Below are 16,975 nucleotides of genomic sequence, written 5' to 3' on the forward strand. Positions count from 1 at the left end.
CTATAAAGGGCCTGAATCATTGTAAGAAAGTAAGGAGGGAAACCCCATTTCCGCAAGACCGCAAACAGATAAGACCAAGAAATAGAGTCAAAGGCTTTTTTAATGTCAAGCGACAATAACATGCTTGGTAAATTGCGCTGTTTGCAATGGTGCAACAGGTGAGAGACTCTTCTTATATTATCTGATGCTTGTCTTTTGGGAACGAAACCTACCTGGTCTCTATGTATTATGGCTCCCAGGCCCGAGTTTAGACGTTGGGATAGAATCTTGGCTAATATTTTAAGGTCTATGTTAATTAGGGATATTGGTCTGTAGTTAGACCATACTAACTGATCAGAATTAGGCTTTGGTATCATAGACACAGCTGCTATTAATGATGCCTCTCCAGGTTTATTACCGTCTCTCAAGGAGTTAAAGTAATTGGTAAGATGGGGTATCAGAAGTGGGGCATATTTTTTATAATATAGGGTTGTAAAGCCATCCGGGCCGGGCTTTTTATTGACTTTCAATTGTTGGATAGCTAACTCTGTCGTTAGAGGAAATAGGTTGGTTCAGCGAATCAATCAAACTTGGGCCAAGAGCCGGGAGTGGGACGGAGTCCAAGAAAGCTTCCAGCTCCCCTGAATCGACAGTTGAAGTGGCGCTATATAATTGTTTTAATTTCTGCTGAAACAATTGCGTGATGTTCAGCGGGTTGGACGTGATTCCTGAGGGGGTACGTAAACTTACTGGGGGACGGGGTTGGGGTAGGCATTTTAACCGACATGCTAAATTGGAGTTGTTTTTATTATTGAGGGCATAAAACCGTTGTTGGGACCAGCGTAAGGCTCGGTCAGCATTTTCAGATAGACAGAGGTCAAGTTCAGTTCGGGCGTGGGTGAGATTTCTATATATGTCAGGGGATGGCGAATTCTTTAATTGAGTCTCAAGCACTGATACCCTGTCCTCCAATTCAGCCATCTTCGCACATCTCTCTTTTTTCCTGCGGGCGGCCACTTGAATACAGAGGCCTCTCAATACTGCCTTATGCGCTTCCCACAAAGAAATAGAGGAAGAAGCTGATTGAAGATTTAAAGAAAAATACTCTTCTAGGTGACCTTTTAATTTCAAATTGATATCAGGGTAGGAGAGCAGAGAGTCGTTCAGGATCCAATTATATGATTGCGGTGTAGGGTGCAGCGCGGAACATATAAGCAAGATTGGGAAATGATCAGACCATGGGGTGGAAAGGATGGAGACATTAGAGACGTTAGGAATGAAGGATGGGTGGGCAAATATTTGGTCTATTCTGGTATGGACTAAGTGTCACGGGGAAAAATACGTATAATCTCTCTGTGAGGGGTGCAAGTCCCTCCACAGGTCCACCCACTGGTATTGGGAGAGGAGTTTATTAAGGGAGGACGAGTCCGCCAACGGAAGAGGCGATGGAATAGTAAGGGATTGTGTATTTTTTGACCTATCCAAATGGGGTTTGAGTATACAGTTAGAATCGCCGCACAGTACCGTAGCTCCTTGGGCATGCTCGGTGATTAATTCACATAATTGAGAGAAAAAGGCGGTTTGATGGGTGTTAGGGGCATAGTACGAAACGATGGTTACCAGTTTGTCCGAAATGGTGCCTGTAACTATCAAGTAACGACCTTCTTTATTGGCTACTAAAGATTTAAAGACAAAAGGGACGGACCTCTTAAAGCAAATGGCAACGCCTTTAGTCTTATTTGGGGCAGTAGCTAAATAATATAATGGGTAGGAAGCGGATAAGAACTTAGGATAAGAACTGGCCGAGAAGTGTGTCTCTTGGAGACAGACCACGTCAGCCCGTTGAGATCTATAATAGCGAAAGGCCTTGGTACGTTTGTGTGGAGAATTAAAACCGCGTACATTGTGTGAAATGATCGTTAGCGGCATGATAAAGAGATGTGGGGTTCGCCTATGGTAGCCATCTTTCGTGGTTTGGGGTTGGAAATGAAAGAGTCCTCTTGGTTCAGGCAAGATAGATAGTGTTTACTCGGGTGGGGAATGGGGGAGGAGGAGTGGGTGGTCGGGTATAACTGGGATATAAGGGTAACAGGGGAAACCGTAACATTAGCCAAGCACAACATGCTGAGCAGCAGTGTATAGGGACACTGTAGGGACATAAGGACAATTCAGGGACAACGCAATTTAGAGTAGACCTAGTAATTAAGTGTGAAGGAAGGGTGGGGTAGATGGGGAAAGCTGGATATATGGAGCGCCAATAAGGCCTAGCAATATATCGGGTCTACATGTAGGCTGCGAACTGTGCCAGCCCTGTAGGGGTGGTTATTAAGAAAGAACTTACAGCTATAATGGAATACCAAAACAAAACAAGGCATAAAGTTAGTATCAATAACCTTATAACACAAATAAACAACGGTGCATTATAAGAAAAATAGACCTTCTTAGGCACTCATAGCTGCATGTGGAGCCAAATTTGTGCTGACCCTGAATAGGGAAATAAACATTTGCTAATATGAGTTCACGAGATCTCCATGCCAGTTTCAAGAAGATAAATCTCCCTTCTGTATCAACTACCGAATCGAGAATCTCTGGGAGGAAAGACTTGTGGAAACCTATAGATACCCCTTTAGATTTTGAGTAAGGGTTTGTACTATGGAGCCATTTGGGGTAATAATACGATGTACAGTTAGGAGTCACTCCCGTCTTAAAGTGAGTCTCCTGTAGCATTAATATTGAGACACGTTGCTTGTGGCTAGAGTACAGTACCTGTCTTCTTTTTTACGGTATGTTAAGCCCTTTGGCATTAAAAGAGCAAAATTTAACTCTAGCCATAATCAAGATGTTGGTTGGATAATTGGTTTTGAGAACAGTGAAACCAGGTCCGTGGTAGGTCCATGTATGTTTTTTGGACGAGGAATGGGTTAAGGAATTGGGAGAGGAAAACTATGAAAAAGAGGAGAAAGGAACCTATAGAGTATAGGCTAAGAAAGAGAAGTGAAAGTGTAGTGATTGAACACCTAAATGAGGAAATCTTGGTGTGGTGATGCACTTAGATGCCACCACTCGCACCAATTTGGGTGAGGGAGAGCCAAAGACGAGGTTCGGTCTCCCCGGCACCCCACGGCCTAAGGGACATATCAACAATTGAATAACATTGTGTAGGATCAAACATCAGATATTGATAACTATACCTGTTTGGGTTAAACTAGAGCTCTAACTAGATAAAACAAATGTTGAAGAAGAAAATTAGGTTAATAAGACCTTAGTATTATACCAAACATCAATGACAGACATTTAAATTTAACTTGTGTGAAGACGGTTCACATAATGGAACATGGCTAATTCCCATCACATAGCAAGCCCAGAGGTAGAGCGGCTCAGTAGGGTAAGAGTGATTAGTTTAAATCACATTAAGAGCAAACGGGATATAGAGAGAAGACTCTCAGGTCTGATCAGATAGCGAGTCATGTTTCTTGTGTTGCTTAGAGCGTTGGACCTTTGACCATCTCGGTGATATATCTGGAAGCTGAGGGGAACTTGGCCAGTCAGGTAGGGCAGTCATCGGCAGCTCGAAAGTACCTAGAAAGTTGGCCAGATCACCCAGGTTACGAAAAGCAGCTGTTTTCCCTCCTTTAAAGGCTATCAATTGGAATGGAAAGCCCCATTTTTTAAGGGATGTCTTTTCCCTGGAGGAGAGACAGTAGTGGATGCAGAGCTCTTCTCAACTGCAGGGTTCGCCTGAACAAATCCGAGAGTATTAGAATCTGTGTTCCACGGAAATGAATTGTGCCCTTCTGTCTAGCGGCCAGCATTATAGATTCCTTAGTTTTATAGAAGTGTACTCTGCAAATGACATCCCTGGGCCTTGAGTCTGATTGTGGTTTTGGGCCAAGGGACCTGTGGATCCGGTCAAATTCTATGGAACCTGTCCCCTCTTCATTTAGGATTTCAAGAAATAATTTCTGAACTGTGGGGTCTAGTTCAGATGGGCCTATGGACTCTGGTAAACCACGGATCCTGATGTTATTACGTCTGTTACGATTTTCTAGGTCCTCCATTCCGGTTGCTAATTCATCCAGTCTCAGAGTATAACCTCCCTGTGAATTTGTAGCTCTTGCAATACGAGTTCCTGAGTTTTCTCTACCTCTTCCACTCTAGTTGTAAATTCTGATTTTAGAGCATGGAGCTCCTTTTTATAGGAGCTTTCTATTCTACTAGCAAATTTCTCCAAGTCTATTTTGGTGGGGAGGGTTCTTATAAATTTACTGAGATCCTGTACGTTCAGGTCCTCAGGAAGTTCGTTGCTATCATCACCTTCCTCTGTTGCCCTTTCAGGAGAGTTGTGTGGGGTCATTGAGTCTTGTGAGAAAAAACGGTCCACTGAGATCTTAATTGAGGACTGAGATCTGGTGTTTCTGTGTTGCTTATTAGTGGTTAAGAAGCGATCCATATCTGTAGAGTGGGCTGTAGAGTCCAGAGGTACCTCCGAGCGTTTTTTGGACTTGCCCATGAACATTAGCAATTTTTATAGACTAATAGTTGGCCGTGGGGGGTACACATGAGATCCGAGGAGCTACATCACGTATCTCACTCCTCACTTAGCAAAAACCTCTCCCCAGGGAAATTTCCCCTTTATTTATTTAGGGGGATAATCTGGGGCTTTGCAGGTGCTGGGCAGCACAACTGATCCGGCGCTGCACCCAGAGACAATTCAATGTCCTTGTGGAGGAGCTAAGCCGGTTCCTGTGTGTAATGGTGGCGTTTGGAGCCAAAAAGAGGGCCTAAGAAGAAGGAGAGGGGACCAGGGCAACCACCGCTCCGGCCCTCCACAGAACTCCGCTCTCCACCTGCGCATGGCGGGAGCGATATGGAAGAGGCAAGTGTGAGGGGATGATAGGGACAGGCGGCGTGAGTGTCCTCATTCAGCGTGCCGTCTGGGTCACGGCAGCCTCTATGTGATGATGGCCGCCGATATAACGGGCGGTCTCCCCCAGCTCCGCCGGTGTTCCCAGACTCACTGGGTCCTTCTGCGTTGTGCCACAATATCCCTCCTTGCCTCACGACTCTGTGTCCGCTCTGGCGCTCTGTCTCCGGCGCTCCTTCACCACAGGGGCTCCACGAGGGAGCAGTAATGGAGCCTTCTGTCTGCGGTACTGCGGGCTCCGGCCGGCGTCTCCTCCTCCATGAACATTTATTTTTTTTATCTGCAGCAGTTGTTTGTATTTAAACTTCTTCTCATCTCATCTTAAAATTAGAGGAACAGACATCAGCACCAGGTCAAACATCGTCAGCTTTTGCTTTTATTTTATTCCTACTTTCTAATTTTGTCTTAGTTCTTGTCTTAGCTCTTTCTAAAAAAAACGCCATTAGTTTTCAGAGAAATGGACCTTTAAATTTAGTGCATCCAATATGCAGAATTTTATTAGTCTTACTAAGGGAATGTGATTTTATGCTGCTTTGAATTATTACTCTGTAAACTTTGTAAAGTCCATAATATTAACCATATTGGGAGCACTACATTTAAAGTCCCATTGTCACGATTCATTTTTGTATTCGTGACAGCTCTGGCTCTGCTTTAATTTAAACTTTATTTTTTGCTTTCGTGCCAGTAAGGCTAGCTAGAAGTTGCTTTGTTGCTAGGTCAGCTGATGTGGGTGGTGACCTCTCCCACCATCCTTTAAATAGTCACATGACGCATCAGCTGACTGTTGGTAATAGAGTTCTTCTGTGTAGACCAGCCGAGGAGTTTGCAGTTCTCTGGTGCCAGCGGTTTATCTTCTACTTCTGTGGAGTTCAGTTTCATGGTTTTGTGTCCTCTGCTGTGTGGAGCTTGGTGGCGGTGGCTGGAGCTATGTTTCCTGTTGTCTTTCCTTGTCTGTCTCGTGCTTGTCACTACCCCCTGTGTTTGTACCATCTGCAGTGATGAGGCTAGCATCCTTGCCGGCCAGTACACTAGCCAGGGTATAGTGAGGTGACAGCTAGGGATTAGGCATGTGATGGCGGATGGGGGAAGGACCCGCATAGGGCATTAGGGGAGCTTAAGGATAGGCACAGGCTGTGCTAGGAGGTGCCCCATTCATTGTTTCCTATTGTTAGGGCCTTCCTATCCCTTTTTCCATTCCATTGTTGATGTTTGTTGTGCCCTCCGCTGGACTGACCCTTGTGGGTCGTGACATTATACCCAACCCAACCATTTTTTTCTCTTCACGGATGAGGTTAAGGAGTTGCGGTGTCCGGTCGTACAGCAGCTTCAACAGGTGTCGGGGTTCTTGGCCTCAGCTCATTCCAGGCTCAACCAGAACCCAAAATATCTCTCCCTGACCGGTTCTCTGGAGGCAGATATACATTTATTGTATTCAAAGAAGCCTGTAAGTTATATTTCAGTCTTCACCCTCATTCTTTAGGGAGTGAGGAACAGCGTGTGGGGATTATAGTCCTCCTTTTCAAGGGTGATCCCTAATCCTGGGCCTTCTTTCTGATGATCAATTCACAATCTTTGCAGTCAGTGGACAAGTTTTATGCGGCATTGGCGCTGGTGTATGGGGATCCTGATGGCATCTCCTAGCTGAGTCTTTACTGCAAAAGATCAAGGAGGGGGGCCGGCCAGCTGAGGAGTAATGCTCAGTTTTGGAGATGGGCCACTGACACTCAGTGGAATGACTTTGTTCTTAGGAGCCATTTTTGTCAGGGTTTGTCAGCTAGGCTTCAGGATACTCTGGTGTAATATGCTACTCCTGAGTCGTTTAAGGCCGCCATGGCCCTTGCTATCCGGGTGGATAGATGCCTCAGGGAGAGACATGCATCAAATCTACCCCCTGTTCTTTCTAGGGAGGAGGACACACTGGTGCAGAAACACGAACCTATGCAGGTGGGAGGAGGCTCCTCTCAAACTAGGTTACCTAAAACCAGGGATTCAAGCTTCAGGAGGCTAATTTGCATATTCCAGGTGCCTTCTGGGAGAAGCGAAGTCTCCCTAAGCTAGAAGATCGTTGGGTACAGCCGGGACCAGCTGCTTCGAAAGCATCACCAAACCAGGGATTCAAGCTTCAGGAGGCTAATTTGCATATTCCAGGTGCCTTCTGGGAGAAGCGAAGTCTCCCTAAGCTAGAAGATCGTTGGGTACAGCCGGGACCAGCTGCTTCGAAAGCATCACCAAACCAGGGATTCAAGCTTCAGGAGGCTAATTTGCATATTCCAGGTGCCTTCTGGAAGAAGCGAAGTCTCCCTAAGCTAGAAGATCGTTGGGTACAGCCGGGACCAGCTGCTTCGAAAGCATCACCAAACCAGGGATTCAAGCTTCAGGAGGCTAATTTGCATATTCCAGGTGCCTTCTGGGAGAAGCGAAGTCTCCCTAAGCTAGAAGATCGTTGGGTACAGCCGGGACCAGCTGCTTCGAAAGCATCACCAAACCGCGTGCCTTACGGCGCGCGAATTTTTGCCTGTAGGACATTATTGCAAGAGAGCTTGGCTGAGTAGATTACACAAGAGGGAAAACACACAGCAAGTCAGCAGGATCTAGGAGCAACATGGCAGATGTGACAACCTACATGGTGAGCTGCAGCATGTGCTACATGTTCACAGATCGACCAGAAGAAGAATCCAATTTCACCTGCCAGAAGTGTAGACTAGTGGCCCTTTTAGAAGAAAAGGTGCGGGGTCTGGAAGAAAGAATAGCAACTTTGAAACTCATCAAAGAGAATGAAGACTTTCTAGACAGAACAGAAGCATCTCTACTGGTCACAGAAGGTGCAAAAAGTGTCAGAGAACCTCCAAAAGCAGATGAGTGGAAGCATGTGACCAAAAGAAGCAAGAAGACCATGGAGAAATCACCAACCACACAACTGAAGAACCGATATCAAATCTTTGTAGAGGATGAAGATGGCACACCTAAGAATGAAGCAATACCAGCAAGCAAAAAAGAAAAGGGCACACAGCAACAAGTGACAGCAAAAAGTACAGCCAAGAAGCAACGAAGAGTGGTGGTGGTGGGAGACTCACTACTGAGAGGCACCGAAGCAGCCATCTGCAGACCGGACATAACTGCAAGAGAAGTATGCTGCCTTCCAGGTGCGATGATCAAGTATGTGACCGATAGGATACCAAAGCTCTTCAACTCCAAGGACGTCCACCCATTTCTTCTGATACATGTTGGCACCAATGACACGGCAAGGAAGGACCTACCGACAATCTGCAAGGACTTTGAAGAGTTGGGGAAGAAAGTAAAGGAACTGGATGCACAGGTAGTTTTTTCTTCTATCCTTCCAGTAGACGGGCATGGCACCAGGAGATGGAACAGGATCCTTGATGCAAACAACTGGCTAAGACGATGGTGCAGACAACAAGGATTTGGATTCCTGGACCACGGTGTGAATTACTGGTATGATGGACTCCTCGCCAGAGACGGACTACACCTCAACAAACCTGGGAAACACACATTCGCCAGAAGACTCGCTACACTCATCAGGAGGGCGTTAAACTAGAAGAAGAGGGGACGGGAAGAAAAACATTAGACTCGAACAAAGACGACCCAGGAAAACATACTCAGAAGGGAGGTAAGAACATTTCTAAAACAATCCACAGTGAGGAGATTGGAACAAAACAAAATCCTCTAAACTGCATGCTCGCAAACGCCAGAAGCCTGACAAACAAGATGGAAGAACTAGAAGCAGAAATATCTACAGGTAACTTTGACATAGTGGGAATAACCGAGACATGGTTAGATGAAAGCTATGACTGGGCAGTTAACTTACAGGGTTACAGTCTGTTTAGAAAGGATCGTAAAAATCGGAGAGGAGGAGGGGTTTGTCTCTATGTAAAGTCTTGTCTAAAGTCCACTTTAAGGGAGGATATTAGCGAAGGGAATGAGGATGTCGAGTCCATATGGGTTGAAATTCATGGAGGGAAAAATGGTAACAAAATTCTCATTGGGGTCTGTTACAAACCCCCAAATATAACAGAAAGCATGGAAAGTCTACTTCTAAAGCAGATAGATGAAGCTGCAACCCATAATGAGGTCCTGGTTATGGGGGACTTTAACTACCCGGATATTAACTGGGAAACAGAAACCTGTGAAACCCATAAAGGCAACAGGTTTCTGCTAATAACCAAGAAAAATTATCTTTCACAATTGGTGCAGAATCCAACCAGAGGAGCAGCACTTTTAGACCTAATACTATCTAATAGACCTGACAGAATAACAAATCTGCAGGTGGTCGGGCATCTAGGAAATAGCGACCACAATATTGTACAGTTTCACCTGTCTTTCACTAGGGGGACTTGTCAGGGAGTCACAAAAACATTGAACTTTAGGAAGGCAAAGTTTGAACAGCTTAGAGATGCCCTTAATCTGGTAGACTGGGACAATATCCTCAGAAATGAGAATACAGATAATAAATGGGAAATGTTTAAGAACATCCTAAATAGGCAGTGTAAGCGGTTTATACCTTGTGGGAATAAAAGGACTAGAAATAGGAAAAACCCAATGTGGCTAAACAAAGAAGTAAGACAGGCAATTAACAGTAAAAAGAAAGCATTTGCACTACTAAAGCAGGATGGCACCATTGAAGCTCTAAAAAACTATAGGGAGAAAAATACTTTATCTAAAAAACTAATTAAAGCTGCCAAAAAGGAAACAGAGAAGCACATTGCTAAGGAGAGTAAAACTAATCCCAAACTGTTCTTCAACTATATCAATAGTAAAAGAATAAAAACTGAAAATGTAGGCCCCTTAAAAAATAGTGAGGAAAGAATGGTTGTAGATGACGAGGAAAAAGCTAACATATTAAACACCTTCTTCTCCACGGTATTCACGGTGGAAAATGAAATGCTAGGTGAAATCCCAAGAAACAATGAAAACCCTATATTAAGGGTCACCAATCTAACCCAAGAAGAGGTGCGAAACCGGCTAAATAAGATTAAAATAGATAAATCTCCGGGTCCGGATGGCATACACCCACGAGTACTAAGAGAACTAAGTAATGTAATAGATAAACCATTATTTCTTATTTTTAGGGACTCTATAGCGACAGGGTCTGTTCCGCAGGACTGGCGCATAGCAAATGTGGTGCCAATATTCAAAAAGGGCTCTAAAAGTGAACCTGGAAATTATAGGCCAGTAAGTCTAACCTCTATTGTTGGTAAAATATTTGAAGGGTTTCTGAGGGATGTTATTCTGGATTATCTCAATGAGAATAACTGTTTAACTCCATATCAGCATGGGTTTATGAGAAATCGCTCCTGTCAAACCAATCTAATCAGTTTTTATGAAGAGGTAAGCTATAGACTGGACCACGGTGAGTCATTGGACGTGGTATATCTCGATTTTTCCAAAGCATTTGATACCGTGCCGCACAAGAGGTTGGTACACAAAATGAGAATGCTTGGCCTGGGGGAAAATGTGTGTAAATGGGTTAGTAACTGGCTTAGTGATAGAAAGCAGAGGGTGGTTATAAATGGTATAGTCTCTAACTGGGTCGCTGTGACCAGTGGGGTACCGCAGGGGTCAGTATTGGGACCTGTTCTCTTCAACATATTCATTAATGATCTGGTAGAAGGTTTACACAGTAAAATATCGATATTTGCAGATGATACAAAACTATGTAAAGCAGTTAATACAAGAGAAGATAGTATTCTGCTACAGATGGATCTGGATAAGTTGGAAACTTGGGCTGAAAGGTGGCAGATGAGGTTTAACAATGATAAATGTAAGGTTATACACATGGGAAGAGGGAATCAATATCACCATTTCACACTGAACGGGAAACCACTGGGTAAATCTGACAGGGAGAAGGACTTGGGGATCCTAGTTAATGATAAACTTACCTGGAGCAGCCAGTGCCAGGCAGCAGCTGCCAAGGCAAACAGGATCATGGGGTGCATTAAAAGAGGTCTGGATACACATGATGAGAGCATTATACTGCCTCTGTACAAATCCCTAGTTAGACCGCACATGGAGTACTGTGTCCAGTTTTGGGCACCGGTGCTCAGGAAGGATATAATGGAACTAGAGAGAGTACAAAGGAGGGCAACAAAATTAATAAAGGGGATGGGAGAACTACAATACCCAGATAGATTAGCGAAATTAGGATTATTTAGTCTAGAAAAAAGACGACTGAGGGGCGATCTAATAACCATGTATAAGTATATAAGGGGACAATACAAATATCTCGCTGAGGATCTGTTTATACCAAGGAAGGTGACGGGCACAAGGGGGCATTCTTTGCGTCTGGAGGAGAGAAGGTTTTTCCACCAACATAGAAGAGGATTCTTTACTGTTAGGGCAGTGAGAATCTGGAATTGCTTGCCTGAGGAGGTGGTGATGGCGAACTCAGTCGAGGGGTTCAAGAGAGGCCTGGATGTCTTCCTGGAGCAGAACAACATTGTATCATACAATTATTAGGTTCTGTAGAAGGACGTAGATCTGGGTATTTATTATGATGGAATATAGGCTGAACTGGATGGACAAATGTCTTTTTTCGGCCTTACTAACTATGTTACTATGTTACTATGTTACCTGCTGTTCGCCGTGGGACGGGGGCATGTTTCTACTGTGGTATTACGGATCGTTTCATCAATGTCTGCCCAGCTCGTGCCAAAGTACGTTCTCCATCACAAAAGCCACGTTCCCCTGGTCGTGTGGAGGGAGGTGACCAGGGTGTGTACATTTCCTCCACTTTTATGTCTCAGTTTACCATTACAGCTGAAGTGGTGATTGGTGGGGAAGCTGAGACTATACCGGTTCTTGTGGATAGTGGAGCTGGAGTCAATTTGATGGGTTGAGGCATCCTCACCATACGTCATTTCTGGTGAGGTCCGTTGTTAAGGGTACAGAGGCCCCTTGTTGAAAGGGGGGGTACTGTCATGAGTCATTTTTGGATTTGTGACATCTCTGGCGCTGCTTTAATTTAAATTTTGTTTTTTGCTTTCGTGCCAGCAAGGATTAATGTCAGTTTTCTTGCTGGAAGTTGCTTTGTTGCTAGATCAGCTGATGTGGGTGGTGACCTCTCCCACCATCCTGTAAATAGTCACATGAAGCATCAGCTGACTGTTGATAAGAGTTCTTCTATGTAGACCAGTTTGGAGCTCTCTGGTGCCAGCGGTTTATCTGCTACTTCTGTGGAGTTCGGTTTCCTGATTTTGTGTCCTCTGCTGTGTGGAGCTTGGCAGCGGTGGCTGAAGCAAAGTTTTTTGTTCTCTTTCCATGTCTGTCTCTTGCTTGTCACTACCCCTCTGTGTTTATACCATCTGCAGTGATGAGGCTAGCATCCTTGCCGGCCAGTGCACTGGCCAGGGTTTAGTGAGGTGACAGCTAAGGACTAGGCACGTGATTGCAGCAGGAAGGACCAGCATAGGGCGTTATGGGAGCTTAGGGATAGGCACAGGCTGTGTTAGGAGGTGCCCCTTTCCTCATTCCCTATTGTTAGGGCCTTTCCTTCCTTTTTCTATCCCGTTGTTGATGTTAGTTGTGCTGTCCATTGGACTGACCCTTGTGGATCGTGACACCCATATTTCTGCAACCAAATGGTGGATTTTTAAATAGAAAGAAAAACATTACTCTGAGGAAAAGCAGGAATAAAATAAAAGCAAAAACTAGCCACTTCTGACCGGCAGACAGGTCTTCTTCAATTTTTGAGATTGATATTATGAATGCCATGTATACAGGAGTGAGATTCAAATCCTTAACAGTAGTGATATAATGTGGCACAACTGTACAGGTGCTCAAGTAGGGTCCCAAACCAAATAGTGTAATTAATAAACTTGGCACTCAGCTTGATGATGTGAAGACATTTTTTTAATGCAGTCCAAAATGTAGCACATACAACCCAGACGTTTCGGTCATGTTATGACCTTCATCAGTGTACTACAACATAAGTGTAAAGGTAAATGTAAAAGACATATACATCAATAACTAAAAAATATACATGATTCAGGATAAATCACATAGAGGTTTTTCCGACATTTAGGAAACAAGTACTAAAGTAAAAAATGAAAAACAATTCATACATAACAAAAACCCATTACTTAGGGTGGCATAAAACTCAGCATTTTGTTATGCAAAGGAATGAAATCAAAGGAAAAAAGGAAAGGAGAGGGACTTACCCAACTGCTATTTAACAGAAGTACGTATTGAATTCTATTGAGCACAATATCACTCTGTAGTGCATCCCGTTGGGCAAATAAAATGAGGTGTGAACAGTGCTGTCTATACTAGTAAAATAATAATGCTACAGACCCACCTATAGCATTAGTTTTAATACTTGCTGTATAATGGTGTTTAGATCTGGTATACACCGTGACTCTTTAACTCTTAAGGCCTAAAACACACAATGAGGTGAGTGGAATTAACTGTACATAGGGATGTTAATGTAATACAGACCTTCCTATATCTTTAAAGTAAAGAGGTTACTGTATGGAGCAGATTAGATCAGATTAGATCAGGTATGCCTATGCAGCATCAATAGTAAAAAGATCTAATGTTAAAAATAATAAAAAAAACTAAAAATCATCATATACTCACCATCCGGCGCCTTTCCCGCTCCTCGCGATGCTCCGGTAACCGGTCCATGCATTGCGATCTCGCGAGATGATGACGTAGAGTTGGTAAACGCTTCCTGGATCCAGGGGCCAACGGAAGGTGAGTATATAACTATTTTTTATTTTAATTCTTTTTTTTAACAGGGATATGATGCCCACATTGCTATATACTACGTGGGCTGTGCAATATACTACGCGGGCTGAGCAATATACTACGCGGGCTGGGCAATGTACTACACAGGCTGTGCAATATACTACGCGCGCTGGGCAATATACTACGCGGGCTGGGCAATGTACAACGCGGGCTGTGCAATATACTACGCGGGCTGGGCAATATACTGCTCGGGCTGGGCAATGTACTACGCGGGCTGTGCAATATACTACATGGGCTGTGCAATATACTACATGGGCTGTGCAATATACTACACGGGCTGTGCAATATACTACATGGGCTGTGCAATATACTACGTGGGCTGTGCAATATACTACTCGGGCTGTGCAATATACTACGCGGGCTGTGCAATATACTACGCGCGCTGGGCAATATACTACACGGGGTGTGCAATATACTACACGGGCTGTGCAATATACCATGCGGGCTGTGCAATATACTACGTGACTGGGCAATATACTACATGACTGGGCAATATACTATGTGGCTGGGCAATATACTACTTGACTGGGCAATATACTACGTGGCTGGACAATATACTATGTGGCTGGGCAATATACTACGTGACTGGGCAATATACTATGTGGCTGGGCAATATAGTACGTGACTGGGCAATATACTATGTGGCTGGGCAATATAGTACGTGACTGGGCAATATACTACGTAGCTGGGCAATATACTACGTGACTGGGCAATATACTACGTAGCTGGGCAATATACTATGTGGCTGGGCAATTTAGTACGTGACTGGGCAATATACTACGTGACTGGGCAATATACTATGTGGGCATGCATATTCTAGAATACCCGATGCGTTAGAATCTGGCCACCATCTAGTAATTCTATAAGAAGTGTCCCTGGTGAAGGGAATTTATGCCAAATATCCCAAGAGCCAGATGCAGTGTTGAGGACTGTGTGTATGTACTATATGTTTATATTGTAGCATAATGTGCAAAAATGCTCTAAAAAATAGAAGTGTTTCAAAATAACAGTGTTAATATTTTATTTTTAGTGAATAGCAATACGCAACGTGACTGAACAAAAGACAAATTTAACCCCTTCATGACCCAGCCTATTTTGACCTTAAAGACCTTGCCGTTTTTTGCAATTCTGACCAGTGTCCTTTTATGACGTAATAACTCAGGAACGCTTCAACGGATCCTAGCGGTTCTGAGATTGTTTTTTCGTGACATATTGGGCTTCATGTTAGTGGTAAATTTAGGTCAATAAATTCTGCGTTTATTTGTGATAAAAACGGAAATTTGGCGAAAATTTTGAAAATTTCGCAATTTTCACATTTTGAATATTTATTCTGTTAAACCAGAGAGTTATGTGACACAAAATAGTTAATAAATAACATTTCCCACATATATACTTTACATCAGCACAATTTTGGAAACAAATTTTTTTTTTGCTGGGAAGTTATAAGGGTTAAAATTTGACCAGCGATTTCTCATTTTTCCAACGAAATTTACAAAACCATTTTTTTTAGGGACCACCTCACATTTGAAGTCAGTTTGAGGGGTCTATATGGCTGAAAATACACAAAAGTGACACCATTCTAAAAACTGCACCCCTCAAGGTACTCAAAACCACATTCAAGAAGTTTATTAACCCTTCAGGTGCTTCACAGCAGCAGAAGCAACATGGAAGGAAAAAATGAACATTTAACTTTTTAGTCACAAAAATTATCTTTTAGCAACAATTTTTTTATTTTCCCAATGGTAATAGGAGAAACTGAACCACGAAAGTTGTTGTCCAATTTGTCCTGAGTACGCTGATACCTCATATGTGGGGGTAAACCACTGTTTGGGCGCACGGCAGGGCTTGGAAGGGAAGGAGCCATTTGACTTTTTGAATGAAAAATTGGCTCCACTCTTTAGCGGACACCATGTCACGTTTGGAGAGCCCCCGTGTGCCTAAAAATTGGAGCTCCCCCACAAGTGACCCCATTTTGGAAACTAGACACCCCAAGGAACTTATCTAGATGCATAGTGAGCACTTTAAACACCCAGGTGCTTCACAGAAGTTTATAACGCAGAGCCATGATAATAAAAAATAATTTTTCTTTCCTCAAAAATGATTTTTTAGCCTGGAATTTCCTATTTTGCCAAGGGTAATAGGAGAAATTGAACCCCAAATGTTGTTGTCCAGTTTGTCCTGAGTACGCTGATATCCCATATGTGGGGGTAAACCACTGTTTGGGCGCACGGCAGGGCTCGGAAGGGAAGGCACGCCATTTGGCTTTTTAAATGGAAAATTAGCTCCAATCATTAGCGGACACCATGTCACGTTTGGAGAGCCCCTGTGTGCCTAAACATTGGAGATCCCCCAGAAATGACCCCATTTTGGAAACTAGACCCCCAAAGGAACTAATCTATATGTGTGGTGAGGACTTTGAACCCCCAAGTGCTTCACAGAAGTTTATAACGCAGAGCCATGAAAATTAAAAAAAAAAATTATTTTCTCAAAAATGATCATTTAGCCTGCAATTTTTTATTTTCCCAAGGGTAACAGGAGAAATTTGACCCCAAAAGTTGTTGTCCAGTTTCTCCTGAGTACACTGATACCCCATATGTGGGGGTAAACCACTGTTTGGGCACATGCCGGGGCTCGGAAGTGAAGTAGTGACGTTTTGAAATGCAGACTTTGATGGAATGCTCTGTGGGCGTCACGTTGCGTTTGCAGAGCCCCTGATGTGGCTTAACAGTAGAAATCCCCCACAAGTGACCCCATTTTGGAAACTAGACCCCGAAAGGAACTTATCTAGATGTGTGGTGAGCACTTTGAACCCCCAAGTGCTTCACAGAAGTTTATAATGCAGAGCCGTGAAAATAATAAATACGTTTTCTTTCCTCAAAAATAATTATTTAGCCCAGAATTTTTTAATTTTCCCAAGGGTAACAGGAGAAATTGGACCCCAAAAGTTGTTGTCCAGTTTCTCCTGAGTACGCTGATACCCCATGTGTGGAGGTAAACCACTGTTTGGGCTCAGAAGGGAATTAGTGACTTTTGAAATGCAGACTTTGATGGAATGGTCTGCGGGCGTCACGTTGCGTTTACAGAGCCCCTGGTGTGCCTAAACAGTAGAAACCCCCACAAGTGACCCCATTTTAGAAACTAGACCCCGAAAGGAACTTATCTAGATAGGTGGTGAGCACTTTGATCCCCCAAGTGCTTCACAGACGTTTACAACGCAGAGCCGTGAAAATAAAAAATAATTTTCCTTTCCTCAAAAATGATGTTTTAGCAAGCATTTTTTATTTTCACAAGGGTAACAGGAGAAATTGG

Source organism: Ranitomeya imitator, chromosome 2 (genome assembly GCF_032444005.1).
Source record: "Ranitomeya imitator isolate aRanImi1 chromosome 2, aRanImi1.pri, whole genome shotgun sequence".
Taxonomy (NCBI): domain Eukaryota; kingdom Metazoa; phylum Chordata; class Amphibia; order Anura; family Dendrobatidae; genus Ranitomeya; species Ranitomeya imitator.